The 21,245-nt window shown below is 42.1% G+C and overlaps 1 protein-coding gene across 4 annotated transcripts in view; it reads right to left on the bottom strand.

Moving 5' to 3' along the window:
* Positions 1-21,245, bottom strand: part of ephb2b (eph receptor B2b) — a 136,395-nt gene that overhangs the window by 51,202 nt on the left and 63,948 nt on the right. The window lies entirely within an intron of this gene.

Raw genomic sequence — 21,245 nt, 5'->3', positions numbered from 1 at the left:
TCTCATCTACTGCACCCAACAGGGACACTCTTTGTCCGGCAGTCTAGAGCATCACAGCAACAACGGCACATCCCTCCACCCCCTGCGTCCCCCCTTTTCAGGGCCCCAAAACCGCTTTATTTAATGAACACACCATTAAAGAAGAGACAATGGAGACTAAGACAGACAAGGGTTGTGTGTATAAGTGTGTGTGTGCATGTGTGAGGTGTGTTCAATGTGTGAAAGAGAAAAGCCTGGAGGGGTAAAAAAAAAAAAAAAAAAAATCAGAGAATCAGAGGTGCTAGGTTTTGTGAGCACAGCAGGAAAAAGTGCTGAAAGCAGTGAAAATGGCCAGCGTCAGAGGGATAGTGTCTTTGCGCAGATTCTGGGTATTTCCCTGTATCCCATTGTGACCAAAGAGGCCGTAACAGTGAGGCATGTACAAGTTTAGGCTTCTATTTGCTTTAGTGCCGCCTGTAAAAACTACATGAATCATTGTGGGGACAGATTAAAGGCTACTACAAAGAGATGGGTTCCTTTTACAAGATAGAGCACTGTTCCGTCAGAGCAGGAAATTAGATTAAGACGACCTGTTAGCTTTTGCAACAGCTTTCTCATTACCTCTACTATCCTGCAACCACAAATATAGACTGTCAACCTTTGAACTGGTCACATCTAAGTAGAGCGTAACCTTGTGAAACAACAGTCATGGCCACGGATAAACCAGAGGGGAGCAGCCACAAGTTGCGTGTCTGTTCCTGGGAGTTAGGACAAGCCAGCTTGCCCCCTCCTTCGCCTCAGCACTTCCACAGGGAACACTAGCTTGCACTGTTTGCAACACAGGGTCTCCGCAATTCAATTAGGAACGCAGTCCTCCTGACCGTCTAATTCAATCAGGCTTGTGTGAAAGCTATTAGACAACTGGCATTCGTTTCAACACACACACACACACACACACACACCCACACACACTGGCACACAAAGATATATTCATTTCTCCCTCTAGGTTTCCATGTCTGGTGCAATTAACAGGTCTGGGACTCTGCATGGCTCCTCACTCTGTAAGCCAGGACAGTGCCAGTGTGTGAGGGCAACCACTGATCAACAACAAGGTGTAAATCCGGTCATTCTCAGACTCAAGGATAGCACAGGGTCATTTAAATGGGTTACTTTCTCAGAAACTCCAGTCTGATGTTCAATATTTACAACTTAGACACAATCAACTTTGAACAACCAGGGCAGCACCCCTACAACCTACATGATAGAATTCCGTAATTGTAGCTGGAAAAAATACCGCATCGCAACTTGCATCAACTCAGAGTGACTTGGCAGCATTTTTCTGCAGTCTGTGGCTCAGATACAACATACACATGTTTACTGATCCGGACGATATACATGCATTCGTGCAAACTCGGTTGTCATTGCGTGATTATGCGTTTGTGTACAGTAAGGGATTCACGTGTCATGAGGTATGAGAGGACAGCGGGATGATTGGAAAGTGATTTTTCCCCACTGTGTCCCTCAGCATTTTGCTTTAAGCTGCATCTCCTCTGCAGTTGTCACAGAGCTCAGATCCCCAGTCCCCCTCCCCTCCAGCAGGCTCCTTTGAGACAGATTAGGAGCCAAAGTGAGCAGCAGATTAGCTGGAAATGTGGGACACCTGGGAAATGAGCTCTGAGGGTGCAGGCACCTCGCAGAGGGGCTAAGACTCAAAGCACACACACATAAACAAGACATGCACTGTACACAATCCCAGCAAACTCAAAACACACAGGACGGGGGTGCCACACACACCTTGAGCACACACCTCGTTTAATTCCATCTTCTTCCGATACATACACATCAACACATAAATAAGTGGAGACCATAAAGCAAAAAAGATACTAATAAACCCCATCTGGCCACTGCCCAGAGGACAATTTCAGCTCATGGTGCAAGGGCTTAACCTCATATATGTGGCACATATACAAGGCTCACCATCACAAGGTTTGGTATTTACAAGGACAAGAAGAAGTGTGGAGCACTGTTCAGAATGTCAGTGGCAGCTAAAAATACCCTGTAAGGGAAATATTAGTCATGTAACAACTGTGTAAATTAATTTCCAACTAACTGACCTTATTTCTCATTATCTCCTTAACTTTGGCCATAAATAACACCAGCAAGCAACATGACATGGATAGAGCATGGAATCTGTCCATGAACCCATTTTCCACTTTCTCAACCTTACATACAATTTTCAAAAATTATATTCGAACTCACATTAAAAACTGTGACCACTAAATTATATCAAAAACTAGCCCGAAATAGAAACACACTAAAGGAACAACTGCAACCCGTTTTTGCTTTAGCTTATTAATCCAACCTGATTTAATCTATTAATCTGTAAATAAATACATAAGATAACCATCTTCTAAAAGTTCAAAATGAGATCTTCAAAATTTCTGAAGTTAAAAACCCAAAAGATATTCAGTTTACAATGATTTAAACATAGAGACATGGCAAACTCATGTTTGACAGGCTGGAAGTTAGGTTTTTGTTTGCTGAATGCCTTAAAATGATTAATCGTTGAATACACTGTATGTGTACTTCACTGTTTAAAGCACACATACACACAACGCACCACCTCACTTCTCAACCGCTCAGAAAGGCTTCTGAAGATCATCATTTCCATGTGGTAAATGTTAGTTTCTTGATTCAAACAACACTGGCAGAGTGGCCCTGTGTTCAAGACCACAATGCTCTCATGATGATCATCAGGTCATAAATACCAAAGGGGGAAAAAAAATCAGTGAAAACTATCTTAACAACAGTATTTCCATACCGTCTGATAACTACCATCTGTTAATAAAGGAGGAAACAGAGATGAAAGGAGAATATCACTGGAGCCATGCATGCAGCACAGTAATAACGTCTGGAATTTTCACTGCACTTTTTTTTTCTTCTTTTCCCTCTTTTTTCACGTGGAGGAACAAAAAAGAGGCACAAATGTGGAATGGTGAAATTATAGGCATCTGAGCCAACACATATATGCACAGGGTAGGAATATGAACAAGAGGGTGGGCGGTTGTGGGGAATAAAGCGGAAAGGGTCATTTCATGCAGGCAGATCACTTGACAGCTTGCTCTCCAGAGGATGTAAGGGTCCAATCAGGTTGCTGGTGGACCCCTTCGGTACACTGAGTTGCAGATGGCTGGGGTGTGGCAGGAGGCAGGCACCATTGTCAGCATTAATCTCCATTTAAGATGGCTTGTCCTGGTAATGTCACGAATCATTACCGGGCTGAAAAAATGTCAGCTAATGCAGATAATGGTATATAATTTGAAATTATGGCATGGTCCTCCATAATCTGGTCACTAATTGAGCCTCTGTGCTCGGAAAGGGTAATTAATTCAGTCAAATCCTGTGGTTTATTGCATAAATGTGGGAAAAGCAGATGTACGCATGGTGTTCAGTTGTTCCAAAGTAGGTAAATTCTAATTATTTCAGCTCAGTAATTACGTACGATTAAGAATTAATTGCTTTGTGGCCCTAATTTAGGGTGGCTTTGCTACAGCGTATCACATCACAGTTGTTAAAAATTTGAAATCTGTTTAGACAACTGCAGTTTTTGTTTAACCTCCCAAACCCAACCCAGCAATCCGCCTTTTTTGGAGTCTATACTGTAGTCTGAAGTTCTCTCCCAAACAAGCAGTCTGACCTTATTTAACATTGCATGCAAGATGAAAGTAGAGATGCTGAACTTTTGCTATCATGTGACACAAAGTGCCAGTCATTGTGTTTGTAGAGCTACAATGCTCCTCATGGTGGAAAGGTGGATAAAAACTAAGCCTTTCTTTTCAGGCACTGGATCAATGGGTGTACAATGTTTTGAATTTGAGACAGGTAGAATATCAGGAGACACAGGAGCGATCTGGTGTCAGAGTGTGAAGATGTCATTGTAGAGGCAGACAAAAGAACGTGGGCAGCCTCCACTAACCCTCGCCCTTTCTCTTCTTGGGAACAAATCACCTGCAGCATTTCTGGAAACGCCCATCCAACGATGACTGAATTTTTGTACAGTGGGTATAAGGATGAGTTGCTGTGTTGAAGAACATTTTATGTCCCCACTGCGGGCAGTCAGCTCATGCATTCCACACCACTCATCCTCTACACCACAGCTCTCTAAGCCTATGATTCATACATTTATTTTTAAGGCATTTGCGGAGGACTGTGTTTACACTACGTGCTCTCGTAGACACACCAATCGATGTGTCTGAACTCTTTATGAGTTCTGACTGGGGCTGTCAGAGCCTCGGCCTCCCAAACCCCCAAATGCGCCCTTTTCTCAAGGACAGCCAGTTGCTAGGGCAACAGGAGCCATTGCCATGTAAGGCAGCTTCCCCGCTCCGTTCCGCAGGCTGCACCCGGACCTCAGAGCCCTGATCACAGCCTCAGACTGCTGATGACAGTGGGACTGGATGGAGGAAGCAGGGTGAGTGGAGGCAGAGGATATGGGGTGGAAAAGGTAGAGGAAGGAGAGTAGTGGGACAAATGGATGATAAATAACCTCAGCGACCCGAAGAAGACATACAGCGTGTTGGTCTACAGCTCGCATACTTGTTTTGGCAGAGATAAGGAGCAATATGGGATGAATTACACTGCCCTGTCCGTGAAATAAACAACCCATTAAAACTGCCTTGCTGTTTTGGAATTTGTAAAATATCATCAGTCTCATGTTGATTCCAATCGTCCTTATCTGGTTCAACAGCCAGCATTTATTTTTTGCCCAACATAACAGCCCTGGGAGCTGGCATCCCGGCCAGCACAGGTGAGAGGCAAGCTGGGCGGTGGTGCTGCTGCAGTCCTTTGTGCCTGGAGGTAGATGTAGGAAATAGCTGACAGAGGCAATCACAAGTCTGTATGTGTCTTTTTGTGTGTCTGTGTTTGTAAAGGACAGCACAGAGAGCAAAAGAGAGCAAGACAGAGTTGGAGGGAAAGAGAGAAGAGAGGGGAATGAGGGGGGTGGGTGGCTGTACCAGAATCCAAACAAAGGCAGCAAGCGGCAGCTCCGAGCTCGGCGACAGAGGCTCCCTAAGGTGCAGTCTAGCTGATGGACAGGTGGCATAAAGGGGCTGCATGTTGTCCAGTCAGTAGGGACAAGGAGGGGTGTCACAGCAGAGGAGGGGATGGGTGTAGGAGGGGAGGACGGATGGGAGAGGGGGTGGCATTGCAAGGAGCAGCTGGTGCTGAATCCTGTCACTGTCCCTGTGTAACTCTCCAATGCACATGTACAAACACACAAAGAACATACACACATGCACAGTTCAAACAAAGCCCAAAAGATAGACAGCACCCCGAGCCGGACTGCGAGTATCATGTTCAGAGACTGGATTTTATATCTCCTGCCATCCCTCCCTGGAGTGTATTTATTAAAGATTATATCAATTCTTCTGACCACAAGCATTTAATGAGGCAGCAGGGAGCCTGAGCAAATTCTATTATCCATCTGATCTACAAGAGGAAAAAAAGAACAGCTGTAATGCGCCTATTTTGTGCGCATGCATGCATCCAAAAAGCACACACACACAAATACACTTCACTTGAGAATTTTGTAAGTATGAATAATTGTTCTCTTAGCCAGTGAGTAAAAGGACACATTTTAATATCTTCTCTTGGCAGGCTTCTTGAGTTTTCTGTAAAAAATAAATAAATAAATAAATAAATAAAAAATTGAGCAGCAGTAGTATTAACTGTGCCACAACTGTGACACCTTTTAAAGTCTTCCAGTGTGCTCAGAATAAAACTACGTAAAACTGCACCACTCATGCAGTGGCAAACACCCTGATCTGATTATGTGACTCAAATCAGGCTTGCTTGTCAAATGGATAATAAGCTCATAAAAACTCAAGCCATGACATGCCATGGGAGACTTAAACCACTACAAGATTTCCTTGGGTATTAAGACTCAAAGGATGCAACCTGAAGGAACAAAATCAAACATTTGCACACACACTCGCATGCACGCACGCACACACACACACACACACACACACACACACACACACACACACACACACACACACACACACACACACACACACACAAACACACACACAAAACACATCTAAAACCTCTTCCCCTGCATCAACTACACCTGCTCCTGAAAAGGCTGGCATTGTTGGGAGGAGATTCATTTGAAGGCTTTAATGGCTGCTATTTGGAGGTGGAATACATTAAATGGTCCAATCATGGGTACAGAGTGAGGTGGTGACCCAAGCAAATTTATACTGAGTGAATAGATCGACTAATTAGCCTTTAAATATGTCATTGATTCATCTAAAACAAGGGATCCCTGAGCTATTCATCTGCCCGCTCTGCATCTTCTCCCCCTCTATGACTACATCCTTAACCCTGATAAAGGAGGGGCTTGGCTGGCTGGTCTGCCTTCCATTTGTCCTAATCAATGGAGGCTGCTCAGGCCAGACCCAGGGGTTCAGTGAAATTAAGTACCCAGCTCACACTGAGAGGGATCAGGATGATGCTGGGGCATGGGGGAGATAGGCTGTTAACTTGGTAACTCTACTGTTGCTGAGTTTCCCCAATATCTTCCTTTAGTCCAACTCTTCTCTTGTTAGGATGGTTTGCAGCAAAATGACTACAATCTCAGGATAGTGACGTACTGTGCCATGTCCACAAGTAAACACGGCTCTATTTAGTGTTTGAAGAAGTATATTTTCCTACCTAATAGCCAATAATCTGACACAAATTAACACTTTCAGATACAGCATAACACCAGTGTAAACATAGCAGCACTGTTTTGTGTCCGGTTCGATTTCTCACCATGGATGCTCTTTGCAAACTTATTCTAAGTCGTAATTTAGCTGTACAAAGCACTGGCATGAGTTTATCCCATACTGTTGCACTGCATTGCCTCATATCTTCTTACATAAATGAATGGTTTCATGCAGTTTTTATCTTGACTTGTATTTCAAAGAATTGATAAACAGAAGAGACAGGCAGGTGAGCATGTCTGAACAAAATCCATGTCTGCAAGTAAGTAATATTTTCTGAAAATTAAGTGTAGAGATAAGATGATGTTTCTACATTCACTCACAGTGTCAACTCGCATGATGGAAATGTATTTCCTACCAAGTGCAAGTCCTTTTCCATCATAAATTTGGCACATTTTTTGGATTTGTAATACACTTACCTATTAAACTAGTTTAAATAGGTTTTCTGGTTTCTTGTTCAAAGTAACATTCACATAAATGGGACTTTTCCTGGTTTTCCAGCAGAACATTTCTTTCTAACGTTATGATAATATCTGTTTGTTCGGTCACAATCCTGCACACAACTAAAATGGTTTTGATTCTAGTATATCTGAAACTCCTTGTTCATTTGCTAGGTTGTGAGGAAACTGCTTTATCTCTGCACTAGCTCTCATCCTGGAAGACAGGGTCTTTGATTCACACCTAACACATGCCTGAGAGTCTCTGATGAGGCCTGTGTGTCAGTCATCCCCAGTTAAGACGTTGTGAGTCGTATGACTAAACTTCATATATGTCACACACATACATACACAACTAGCCTGAAGGCATAGCTGTCCCCTAGATTCCAGCAGTGCATATCTGACATATCCATACAGGCCACCACATATCATCTTTGACATTAATGCCAAGGTGCTGAAAAGGTCACTGTAAAAATATAATGGGTGAGTAGATGCCTCTTCCTTCTGGGGGATAGCTAGTGTATTTACTCATAAGCTGACAATCACGTGAGTCATCGCAGCTCTATCTATTTGTGCCCTGTGTGGATGAGAAATTTAACACACTGGAGAGCAGACAGGATCCAATAAAGGATATTCAATACACGTATATACCTGCCTATACTGAAAACACACACACATTAGGATCAAAATGCAGTTTTGTGGTCATAATGGTTGCCAAATTTTAGTGAAGGTGTAAGAAAAGTTGAGGCAGCTTGAATGAGGGCCTGCAAAAGGATGACTGGCAGATTAGTCTTGGGTTCCTGGAGGCAGCAGGATTATCCTAGGGAGGTTAGTTGGGTTCATGTCAGTTACACTCAGGCTAAAGTACCCATTCACTGCACACATAGATGAAATGCCATGTGAAAAAGGTGTGCTTTTCCACAAACTGCCAGACGGAGCTAAAGTAAATTTGTATAACATGTGTGTCTTACTAGTTCAGATTTCCGAAACCCTGATCATCTGCTGCTAACAAGTTAAAACAAATGGGAGAAAATAATATGCAAAAAGTATTTTAGCACAGCTGGCACAATGAGAAAAGAGGAAGGGTGTCTTGTTCCGCTTCATGAAAGTTTGATGAGGAAATGGGAAGGGCATCCATCCAAGACCTTCGATTTGTGGACCTCTGCCAACTCTCTTAACCAGAGACAGAAGCAATTGATTAAAGAAGGAAAGTCCTACTTGCAATCCTGGGAGGTGATTTTATGGGCTCTTTCTTTAGACTACATCAACAGCCTTTGGTAAGTGTATCATACTTTAAGTGTCTAATCTAACTGGCGTGATAATCTTTCGGCCCCTCCCTCACATTCAATGTCAATGTTTCTGCGTCCTAGCTTACCATTAACGTGTCAGATTCACTGTGTGACTGTCAACAGACAATATTTGTCTATAATAAAATCAGTCATTGACGTGTTTATTTTTATAGACAGAGCCACTTTTAAGAAACCTCCCTTTGGCTGCTGTGTTTTTCTTGACAGAATAAGAATATAAACTCTATTAGGACTGTGTTCCAGTGGGCACCACCAGGGGCCTCGGAAGAGGTGAAATACCTTCTTATCAGCACACTAACAGGTTCTGGTTCGACAAGCTCAATTAGCTAGTGCTTAGCGCACTGTATGAGGAGACCATGCTCTCAGCACGAGGCCCATATCAACAGAACCAGGGAGATGACAGACAAGCTGGGCCCATAAAGGCCCAATTGTACCAGGAACTGTAAGGTTGGTGAATGGGTAAAGAAGGAGGAAGGACTTATGTTCTCAGGGGTTTTGTGATGTGGCTGATAACAATCTCCCAGCTGAACGACAATGCCACTGTAGAGTCTTCTGGATAAATTACTTCCATTGAGGTCAAAATCCTGAAATGAGCATAACAGAAAATACAGCACAAAAAAAATGAATTTTAAATGAAAGATTGTAGTATTGAAATGAAGAATACACTGAATCTAACGAGGTGTTTAATTTTGCATGCTACGATTAACTGACAACACCTTTGAAGAGGAAGGTGTTTTTCTTGGAAGGGCAAAAAGACAAAAGATTAAGTGTTTTTGCATGTCATCTGGGTGTTTCGATAGAACAATGACAGCATTCCTGGATCTCAACTGCTCTGAGTAACATACCAGTGATCCTGTTAAAGCCCATCCTTAATGCAACACTATACAGACAGATAACAAGGCGCGTCAAAGTCATGATTTGAATCATAGTCAGTCATTCAGTAATGGGCAGCCTGCCTGCTGGCATGGTGTACACGCAGATGGAATTTAAGCCATCTTTTGCCAAGCTTCTATTGGCCCCTTTCCCCATTGCCACACTTTAATAGCAGCGAGGTACAATACTGTGAATGATCCGTACTTAATCATGCCGCTCGCAGGCTCAATTGATTCATGTAATCTCACAACTTTGCAGTGTGTTGAGATAAAACATCTCCTGTCAGCCTTGAGAGCATACACAAACATTCAATGCTGTGACGAAAATTTCATAAAACCAGTGCTTTAGTATGCACTCGTATAGGGCTCATACATATACGATGGGTGTGTTTATGTACCAAGAGCAATCATGAACACACGATAGCTTCTTGACCTATACAACAGATCCAAGATATCTCCACTCAGACGCTATGACTGTCTTCCTTCTGCATATTCCACTCAAAAGCCACACCAAAAGAAAAGAAAAAAAACTACTTAACTACAAGCAATCTGTTGAAATAGGTCATTATGGTGGAGGCATGCTGTGAATGCACCACGTCCCCAAATCAATACATGAATTGCTATATTTAGTAAGAAGGTCGCAAGGAGGAGTTATCAAGACTCTACAAGGAATGAAAGACATCAATGTATCAGTTATGTGCTTGAGTGGAGCCCGCTCATTTTAGATGCAGATGGCTTCAAAATGTCCTCTCTAGCGAGGGTTACTCTCTGTGGAGTGTTGAGATATCCCTCATGATGCTTGAAAATGTCACATTCTGCTCAGTGTCAATGTCATAACATCAACCTTCAAGGTGTGACAATGAGACAGTATAAAGAAATATATGGCACATTATTATTCTAATAAATAATATCCAATATAAATATCTCATGATTGGTAACAAGACCATTTAGCACTTTAAAGACTATAATAATGGTAGTATCTGTGTGCACAGATGCTTCCGGTATGAGTTAAAAAATAAAAGTCTGACTGTAGATCTAAATATTTTCTGATTTATTTATTTTTGTTTTTATAGTAAATTATAAGTAGTGCATCCCGCAGCAGATTTTTCTTACCTCCTAAAAGCTGTATCCAAATCTTTTTGTGCTCACTTATGTTGCTACATCTAAATTAGCCAAAGTAGCAGTCCACGCAATATGTCTGTGCAAGATTCCTGCTGGATATACTGTGGACTTTGGCATTGACAAACCAAATTCATAGTCTGACTTAACACCGTCCTACAATGAGCCAGTTCATATCTTGCTGTAAGCAGGACTGGATCCACTCCTGTGCCATTATTTACTGTGGCTACGACAGACATATGGGTCTACACTGTATCTTGATCCTTCCTTCTAAAACTCTTTCTCTTCTTTCCATCTCACCAGTTCACTGTTTGGTTTTACTTCTGTCTCCCTGCGAGCTGACAAGGTCTGTCTTTTTGTTTAAGCCAAAATCCTCAACATCAGCATGGCTTTGCACGGTGGAAAAAAATAGTTGAGACAAGGGGAGAGCAGGATGAAAACAACCTCATTAATAACTGTGACTAATGTATTCCAGACATTTCTTTAAGCCTGTTACTTCACAGGGGAGAGATGCCCATACTGCGAGGGGAGGCCACGGTGGATCTGGTGTGTGTTGAGACGGTGCCACACAAAGTCGGTTGGCGGGGTGTAATGAACACACCCTGCACATGAAAATACACTGATACCCTCACCCCATACCCCCCGCCACCTAAAAAGCGAGTAGGACTCTGTGGAGACCACACAGCGTTGAGATGACCACAATAAACCAGAACAGTGGTCTCAGCACGAAGTGAGCATTTCCCAGGCATCAATACGCTGGGAGGCCAATCCAGGCTTTGTAGTAAACACTGGCGGGTGGTAAATGTCTAACCAGAGAAGTTGGGTACGTGATTTTTCTCTTTAGCCTGTTGACTGTGCCCCTGTTTTAGTGCCTCCACTTTGTCTCTCACTTTGAGTCATACAGAGTTTGATGTAAACATTTTGCAGGGCTGTGGGACCATGTTTTCAGGAAATAGGAAATCAAATCCTCACCTAAAGGATCTCATATTTCTCTCTTTTTCATGTCAATACTAAAAACCCAATATTTACTGTAGAGGTGATGGATTTTCCACAACCTATTTAATCAGTTGTTCCTTGTAGGGATTCATAGTATCAAGATTTGATTAAATGAACCATGGTCAGTTTAGTGAGTTGAGTACTTCAGTGTACTAATAATGGAGACATGAATTGATTCCTCAAGTGTATCGGCTGCTCTTATTTTAGTTTTCCTTGTAAGCACAGCCTCACGGTACAATCTGCAACAGTAAATTGCAAGTGTCCAGAATTTGTGTGGTCTACTATTACATGGAATTCAAAGACTACAGTTGAGCTTAATAAAAAGAGATTAAGAAGTAATTACTATCTAATTTTCAAACATGATGGAAACACAAAACATGATTGATAGTATCTCAGCACTGTACTTAGGCTCATGCTGTGAAGCGCACAGGAAGTAATGTTATTTTTCCACACTAGGCATAACAGAGCAGCCTACTCATTAGCATGCTGTTTACAGTCTCGCGTCCTTCTCCATATAAATTCAATATAAACAGAGAATCCCTAAAGACTTTACAGTATAAACTGTGGCAAAACAGCACTAATCACAGCGCAAAGACCTGGAGGTGGAGAGGAAGAACCGGAAGGAGACGGAGGGAGCACGGTGAGATTATTTCCACCCATAAACCATCGGTACATATTATAATGCACTGGTACGCATATTCCTGCTGACTAGATAAGGATTAGCCTGCCGGATTGTGCTACGCCTTTCATCTTCCAAAGCATGGCTTTAAAAAAAAATTGTATCCTTTAGATGAACCCAGTTCTTTATAAGACTTGTAAGAATGAGAAAAACCGTGTCGCACTGTACCTTTTAGCCAAAAGCTTGGGAATTCCACAGGAGAGTGGAACAGCTCATTATATTGAGTAATTTATTTGCTTAGCGGGTGCCCAAGGGGGAGTAAAAAGTTTTAACATCCAGAAAATTCTGTAAGTAGTCCATTTACAAAGCCGAGCTGTCCCCCACAGCAATGAAACACCATCCCCCTCCAAGAGGCTTCAACAATTAAACCAGGCCAAGATTGTTTGCCTGCCCAGCATCAAGTGTGCTCATCCTGCACAATTAGTCTTAATTGAGTATTCAGATTTTTTATTTTTTTTTTTAAAAGCTAAAGGAGGGAGTGAGAATATGAATACAATCACCGTGTGTGATGGGAAACAAAATGTATCTTGAAAAAACATATGGAACATGGAGTAAGCTGTCAGTGTCAGATTACACACTGCCTGTCATTATTGTGTAATAGCAGCGATTTTGTAAGATAAACTATTTTCACCCAGGCTGGCAGCATTGTCAATGTACTGGTCTGCTTTGGGCTTGAGATACCTGAAATGTGGTACAGATATTCATGGTGTCCTTATGATGAATCGTCATTATCCCTTGGCTTGTTTCTAGTGTTGTCGTCAGGTGTTAGTTTAAACTCATCCAATGAAATAGCTCAGCATCTATTAAATAGACTGGCACAGAATTCAGTAGACATTCATGATCCCAGACATAATCTGTGGCTTTAAGTCAAATATTTAAAATTAGTATTAAAATGGATTAGCAAGAATTTTGACCACACTTTTGTACCATCTTCAAGACAAGAAAAGCACTCAGAGAGCGCAGTACTCCGCCAAGGATGCTCAATCGTATCATTTCTGACGGTCGAAATCTTGAAAACAGTTGTGGCAGAAATCATGGCACTACAGAATGTGGCCATTTAAAATATATGTACCCACAAACAAAATGACCTTGTGCTGAGCACAGGCATGTGTTATGCATGTGGACGTTATGAATGGATACCGAATCACGTGACCTAAATATGTAGTGGGCGGCGGGAATTGATGGGACTCAGAAACACCCCCACAATTTAATCAGTTGTTCCTTGTATCATTTCCGATGGATAAGTCCCGATATGTCTGCAACAGTCAATTTGTAGTTGGATCACAATCGTGATCGTCAGCAGGCTGTAGTGTTGACCTGTAGTCATAGTTACAGTGATGCCGTGCTGCTATCTTGCAATGATACAGAAATCTTTAAAAAATCTGTGAATCCAAACTATGAGCTGCATCACTGCCAAATACTAATCAGTTGGTCCTTGTGTCATTTCTGATCTTCCCTGAAAATTTCGTCCAAATCTGTTTGTCCGTTTTTGAGTAATGTTGCTAACAGGACAGACAGACAAACGTACGGCGATTGTGACATAACTCTGTCACTCCTTGATGGAGTAATAAACCAAAATAACATTGCTGATTCTCATCATGCAGAATCATTAGGTCTTAAAATTAGTTTGCTCATTATTTTGGTTCATGAACCAAACACCACTAAACACCATCACTTTGAGTTTCAGGCTAATTATTAAATGTGTGCAGCATGCTAATATGCTACACTAAGATGGTGAACATGAATAACATTGTAATTCTGTAACATGAACATGTAAGGAGCAATGTTTTGAACATGATGACACCACACTGCTATACCGTGCCACTAGCCTGACTGCAGACTTTTAGTCTTGGTAAAAAGTTGTTATCTTTTCAGTTTTTCAATCTTTTCATTTGACTGAGATGTTGCCTTCTAACATAGTTTAATCTATGCTGAAGTCTGTGTGCAGGTGTTAGTCTTTCATCAATATCTCTCAGGCTTCAACACTTTCTGTAGTATTTCTTTCTGCTAAAGGCCTGCTCAACACACTATTATTCACCTGGATTCCCCCAGAAGTCAGGGACACACAAGTAGTAACCTGGCAAAGAAAACAAAGCACAATCTGGTAGTACTCATTCTCAACAGGGAAGAGCTTAACTTTATACTGAGGGGGCTTTAGAAGCATGCGTTCAAATTCAAACTCAATACCACTCAGGGTTCTCCTGGGGAGACTGATGACAGAAAATTTTGCCGTACCAGTCCAACTTTTGAGCTGACATTAGCCTGCGGATTTCTAAACATTTCAGAATTAAATCCAAAAGTAAAATAAATATCAGCATAAACTGCTTGATTTGGTTGTTGACTTTGCTCAAACACTGCAGAGACCCCATTGGCTTCACAGAGCCTGTATGGACACAATCACCTCATAGGGATTCACTGAGGTTAACAGAGATGTTTGCCTTGAATCCAAGGATACTTTCTGTTTGTTGGCTTTTCTTATTTGGTTTTAGGAAGCAGAATTAGCAGTTAATTTAATTCAGTCTTTTTTGTTTTCCTCTGACAACATCAGGGTGTATTTTCTGAATCTAAATCACTTTGATTGCCAAGTAATTAAATGTGCTGGAATTCATCTTAATGACATTGCAAGGGAGATATATTGACAACACAGAGATTTACAATGCATGCTGACTCATGCTACAAAGCAAAGTGGACCTCAAAGTGTCCAGCATCTAATCTAATAGATGTACAGCAACAGAGAATATTCATTTACAGCACTTTGTGGAGTATGAAATATATATTTTAAGCACTGTGTGGCATTGTTTTCAGCCTATTTCTCCAAATATGGTCAAAATATGTACAAAACATTATGCTTTCGAGAGCCAGGAAAGCAGCATTATTTATAGCTTAACAACCACACTTTTTTGCAGTTATATAATGTGGTTTGAAGGGAGCATATCCTGGAATCTTCCAGGTGCAGACAACCAAGTAATTCTTCAACTGAAGTAAAAATATTAGATTTGCAATATACTGGATTTAGGAAGTTTAAGGCATTAATATTGTCTCTCTGTGCTTTCTTACTTTTAGACCTTTCTACTGGGTATTAGTGTAGTGTAGTGTGTTGATGCAGTGAGTCAGTGCAGCTGAGAAAGAAAGCATGTCCCTGTTTGTACCCCTCACCCACCCCTCTTCCCTTTGCCTTTTCTATTCTAATCTATCTCTTCCCACCTCTCACTTGGCCTCACCAATGCAGCCATTTAATCTTTAATCAGCTGAAGTTTAACAGGGGAGAGATCTTCGCTGGTGGGTGATGTTACTTATTTTAGAAGCCATTATAGCTCCGGAGCGTCTCTTCCATATGAGACTGCAGTTACACTGTATAGTTACATAAGATTCTGCTGTCAGACTTCTTCTCAAAGGAACCAACTATCAAATACTTCAAATGAAGTGGACAGCAACATAACGAATAGCTGGTGAATAACATAACTAACAGAGCCTAACCCTAACCCTAACCCTAATTTCTACACTGCATTAAGGGAAACATTAATTCTTAGGACACACAGCAACATTATCTTGTGCTGCAATACTGTGTAAAGCTGGATATAGACTCAACTCATTCAGCTTTTTAGTCAGTAATCATGGAGTTAACTGTGTGCAAACAGGTGTGCTCATCTCTTGGACACTATGGCTGCAGATAACACGTGGTAATTGGAACCAATGTCAGGAATGGGTAAGCTTTCTCTCCACTTTCATTTTCAGAATAGCTCTAATGTAGGTCAGCTGCATACAAAACAAGACACCACAATTTTCTCTCAGTGTTGACTGAGTTTTACATCGTTGGAAAACAAGGTCACTGATACTCGAGAGGGATTCCTGTCTTTAACACTGAGCTCGACTGTTTCTCATCTTTTATCCACACAGATGCTTGATCCATCAGTCTCCCTTAGCCAAGTGAGCGACTTGATTCCTCTAACAGGACATGAGTCGAGGACATCTGAGAGAGAGAGAGAGCACATGGGGATGTTTTGACAAAGCCCTGGCCTTGTCCCTGATGAGAGAAGAGAGGCCCAGGGAAGGACCTGTATAGTGCACTGCTCTCATTTCCAGCACAGTCTGTCCAAAGCAAATTTATCATGAACAAAACCATAAGGTCTCGGAGTTGTCACCCCGTTTTGCTTTCAAGAAGGAATACCAGAAAATTGTCTGTCTGCAGTATCTTGGGGCTTGGAGTGAGACAGGTATAGGTGTTACAAGAAAGAACCAGACCTACAGGAAGCCTCTGCAGCCACCGAGGTGACCAATAATGTGAAAAGAGGCACTGGGATTATAAGAGGTCGTACCGTCTGAATTTGAGATTCAAAAGATGGTGTGGGATAATGAGGAGTGTGACGGAGGGGCATCTGGAGCAGAGGCCGGCATGTGCAAAAACATGTGGAAAACGTTTAAAGGCTTAACAGGCCATGATCTTTGAGTTCAGGGAGATTGGCAGGGATCGCAGGTCACGTTATCACATCCGCATATGATGAATGTGCTGTGAAAATGAGGGTAATAAAGTGTGTGTATGAGTACACAATGTCCTTGTGTATACACGTGGCTGCTTGCTGTAATCAGATTTGTGCACTTCAGATACAGTAATGTATATTGCAAGGGCTGTATGGTATGTGTCTGTCTAATCTGACTTTTTTAGACCCATTCTCTCCTCTCATTAGAGGCTCCCAAACCCTCTTTTTCTTGTTTTCACTCTATATGGATGTGTGCAGGGTGCAGAACAGACAGAGTAATAGAAGACTGGCCGACAGAAAAAAAAGCACCTGGCCATACTGAAATCCCATCACAGTGGGGAAGAGGGAATAAAGGCTCCTGAATGTTCCCTGGGGCCTCTGTGGACAGAATGACATGTCTTAGAGCTTGCCTGTTCGCCTCCTGCTGTTACAACATCCTACACTGTGTCCAGACCAAAGAGGCCGCCACCATCAAATACACAGTACAAGCCCTTTATGGGGCTGAATGAAAAGATCAAGAATGGAAATCGAGGGATGTTGGTTAAGATGCAGATATTAAGTCATGTCATCTGAGATGCCATTTAACAGGCAAATGTTGCAGTAATGAACATCTGCTTAGGCACTAATTTGTATTCCTTATGCTTGACTAAATGGCTCTAACAGCGGCTGAAGCAGCCATCAATATACAGGAGTAAGCGTGGCTTCTACTTTAACATAATAATGCATGAATGCCTATTGTGTAGGCAGATTGTTGACATTTTGGTCCATCTTTTTTATTTAATTCTCCCCCACACTCTCTCCATCGCTCTCTGTTACTGCAGCCCAATGCAAACCTTCCTTCATCTTTGTTTGCACATTGCACAATGCAGTAAAAGCCTTGAGGGGGTGTGTGTGTTTCTTTTTCTTTTTTTTTTTTTGTTTTGCTTTGTGTTTTGTTCCAGCACAGAGGACAGTCATCCAGTCATCAGCGTGGCTGTTCCCCACGTGCGTTAGTCAATTAGAGCTGCCATTAAAGACAGAGGCACCGAGGGAAATAAAGACAGTCGCGTGGATTTGTCTGTGCAACGCTGATTTCCATCCTTAAACCCTCTCCAGACGAAGAGACTGCAATAATTGGGATTCTGACAGTGGGTTAGGGGGGACTCATTTCCTGCTTTCACCTCCTCCCTACCACCTTTTCCATGCAATCATGTCTATCCAATCACGTCTGCCCAACACCTACCTTTACACTCGATCCCCCTTACTGTCTTTATCTACAGCTACACGGGGCTGAAGAATTACTGAAGCCTTTCCCCTTAATCTAATTGCTCTGGTGCAACTGCAGGAACCAAGCACCTAAGCTGCTGCTACTACTGATGCGGATTTTACCAGGAGGCTGACATTAGAGGCCCTTGTGTTGTTTCAAAGTCTCCACACTGTGACCTAAAAATACTTTCATTCATGCCACTTCCACTGTGAAGTCTGTTGTGCACATTCAGTAGAATGTCTGTTTTTCAGTAGAATGTCTGTTTTACAGTACATCTAAATGATGGAATGTGTAGGATAGGTGAGGATTCTAGTATTTTTAGGCAGATCCGTTATCTATTAAGGATTTAGCATAATAAACTGGAGGGAATTCAAAGTGCAAAGTCGTGTGTTGGAATGTTAATGCAAAATGTGAATATCAGTGGTGATTGCCCTATTCAAAATGCTAATTTTATGTTTATGTGATGTATTAAAATGTCAATCACTACTAATAATAATACTAATAATTCTTATTTGTCAGGCAACCTAATTGGTTTGACCAAAAAATTATTTTCACAGTGTTATTTCCAGCTCGTATGAGTGGAAGTGAATGTAAAATATGTAACAGTTGCACTTGTTGACTCTTCTCCCTACAAATCTGGGCCACAAGGTCACGGAAACTACACTGCTTGTTTCGTGATGCTTTCATTTTTCTCTCTAAATATAGTCAAAACATAACTAAGGCTTGAATCAAGTTGTTATCGCTATGATGGATTGTCTCCATCTGAATCTTCACTCCTCAATAACACGAGCCACGCTCCCACAGCCAAGACCCTTGAACTCACAATAGCATGGGGTTAGATGATCAGATTACATTGAAAAAACACACATGGGCATTGTTAAGGGAGTCTGCAATTCCACCCGTGAACATGGCTTTCATTGCGCCCCACTGAAGAGAATGCGTTTCATTCTGGAGCGAACAGCGAGGGCAAACAGGACCTCATGTGTTTGTGGTGCACCATCTCCTCAAGGCTCTGATGGGAAATCAGATCTCTCTTTTCACGGCCGTCTCTACTGAAAGGCTCTGGTATGGTTCCTTCACTCAAAGCAATTCTTAGAGAGGAAACTTAATCTCACTTGTAAGACAATTGCAGAGGAAAAAAGGCCTCAGCAATTTGATGTAAGCACCCCCTTCTACTGTCAATATTTTGACAGATTTCATGACAGCATAATTATTTGCCGGGATCCCTGCCAAGGGTTTAATTTTTACATGCGTAATTACACGTTTAGTTGAAGAGATGTTGGAACAAAACATTGGTTGCATTATTAATATTACACTACAAATGGAGCCTTTCATCTTGCCTGCTTTATGCTGTCTCTGCAGCTCCATAATCCAGCCATGAAAGAGGATATCTTACAAACCCTCTGAGGGCACCTCCAACAAATCAATTCATTACCCCATAATATCGGCAGGCAAAGGCGCATCTTTCGTAGATCAATTCATTATCCAACCTCTGGCAGCTGAAAGGCGGTGGCTGACCACAGTTTCGAGAGCTGATATCAGCTTTCAGTTTAGGAGGATGACTAGAGAGCAGATGAGCTGGTGGCAGCCTTCCATTAAAAGAGCTTCTGAACAATGGGGAAACCACACAATAGTATCATTTCGAACTGTAATAATTTCTTTTTCTTTCTTGGTAGAATACATGCTGCCCAATTGTTTGTGCTGAGGCTCATAACTATTGTAGAGAGCCATAAAAATCCATCTCCGTGCGTAGCATTTTGCTGCATTTCACAGCTGCACTCGCACATGATGCATTCTTCTCATGAAGCTTTAATATTCAGTCACTACATCATATGATCAAGGAGGACACGGGGACATAGAAAACAGTCAATGCACAGAAGCATGCATATATGCGCTTCTGTGAGAATCGCTACAATGCTGTACCTCAATTTATAACTTCCTCTACTGCAGATGAAGAGAGCATGTGGTCAGAGAAGCTTTCACTATAGCAGAATTTGACTAAGAAAGCCATTGTACAGAAAGTAAAGAGAAATAAACAGAGGGGAGATCAGGAGTGGAACATGAAACCTCTTTCACTCAAAAATCTCATGCTCAGCTGCGAGGATATGAAGTGGATCAACATGTTCTCCCTGAGCGGACAACATTTAATTGTATAATCCCATTTAGCTCAAAAAACACCATGACTGAGGACACCCCTGAGATGTTCCAATCCACCACATGCAGTGAATTACATGTAGGTCAGAAAACAAGCAGATTTGTGTAATTATGCAGGGATGTGGATTCAGTGTAGCAGAGTTGTTGCACCAGAGAAGCTATCTTCATGTGCCTCTTATCAGCCTGTATTCCTACAGGAGGAGAGCTGGTGCCTGTCCTCATCAGTAGTCATCGAACAGGCCTGGTAGTGTTTGCGAGGCAGCACCCATCACGTTTCCCCTCCCAGCACACAGACACTGGAGGATGTGCTGTAATTACAGGCGCACATAAGAGAGGCAGCAACACACCGATCTAAAACGCAGGTGGGTGGTTTGTTGTGCTGGGCCAGATCAGCACGGTTCCAGTCTGCAGGCTACATGCTGTCATGCTGTTTCAAGTGATCAAGATCTCTAAGCACGTTGACCAAATACCACCTGCCAGAGTGTGGATAGGGCATGGCACAGGTAAACGTTGGGCACATTGATGTTTTGAAAAGCCAAATCAATTTGCCTGTGAGGGATTCCAATTGACAGGAAAACGCAGGCAATTTTGAAAAATATCCTCTTTGTCCTGCTGGATGGGAGGAAGCATTCTAGCAAAAAAAAAAAAAAAAAAAAGATTAGCACTGAATTTTACAGATTCAAAACTGCTGCTCTTATTTTATTGAATTTCTGTGAAGCATGACTTCTGTTGCATAGAGAGGTGTTTCTCTGCGGGGAGAAGCTGAGATGTTTTACATCTGTTTAATTATGAAAAGAAATCAGTTGTGAAAAAACAGCCCTACACAACATTGTAGTAATAAAATCACACTTAACGCAAGGGCTGCACAATGGTCTGGTGTGTGGCTTTCGCCTTGCAGCTAGAAGATCCCTGGTTCGCGCCTCGCCTTCCCTGAATTTTTCTGCATGGAGTTTGCATGTTCTCCTTGTCCACGCATGGGTTTTCTCAGGGTACGTCGGCTTCCTCCCAGAGATTAATTGGTGATTCTAAATTGTCCATAGGTGTGAATGCAAGTGTGACTGTTTGTCTGTATATGTAGCCCTGTGATAGACTGGTGACCTGTTCAGCTGGGATAGACTCCAGCCCCCCGGGAACCTAATGAGGATTAAGCGGTGTATAGATAATGGATGGATGAGCATTTAATGTAATTCTTTAAGTCAACATAATGG

Source organism: Amphiprion ocellaris, chromosome 5, assembly GCF_022539595.1.
Source record: "Amphiprion ocellaris isolate individual 3 ecotype Okinawa chromosome 5, ASM2253959v1, whole genome shotgun sequence".
Taxonomy (NCBI): Eukaryota; Metazoa; Chordata; class Actinopteri; family Pomacentridae; genus Amphiprion; species Amphiprion ocellaris.
Note: the sequence above shows the minus strand (reverse complement) of the source record. Positions and strands in the feature narration are given on the sequence as shown.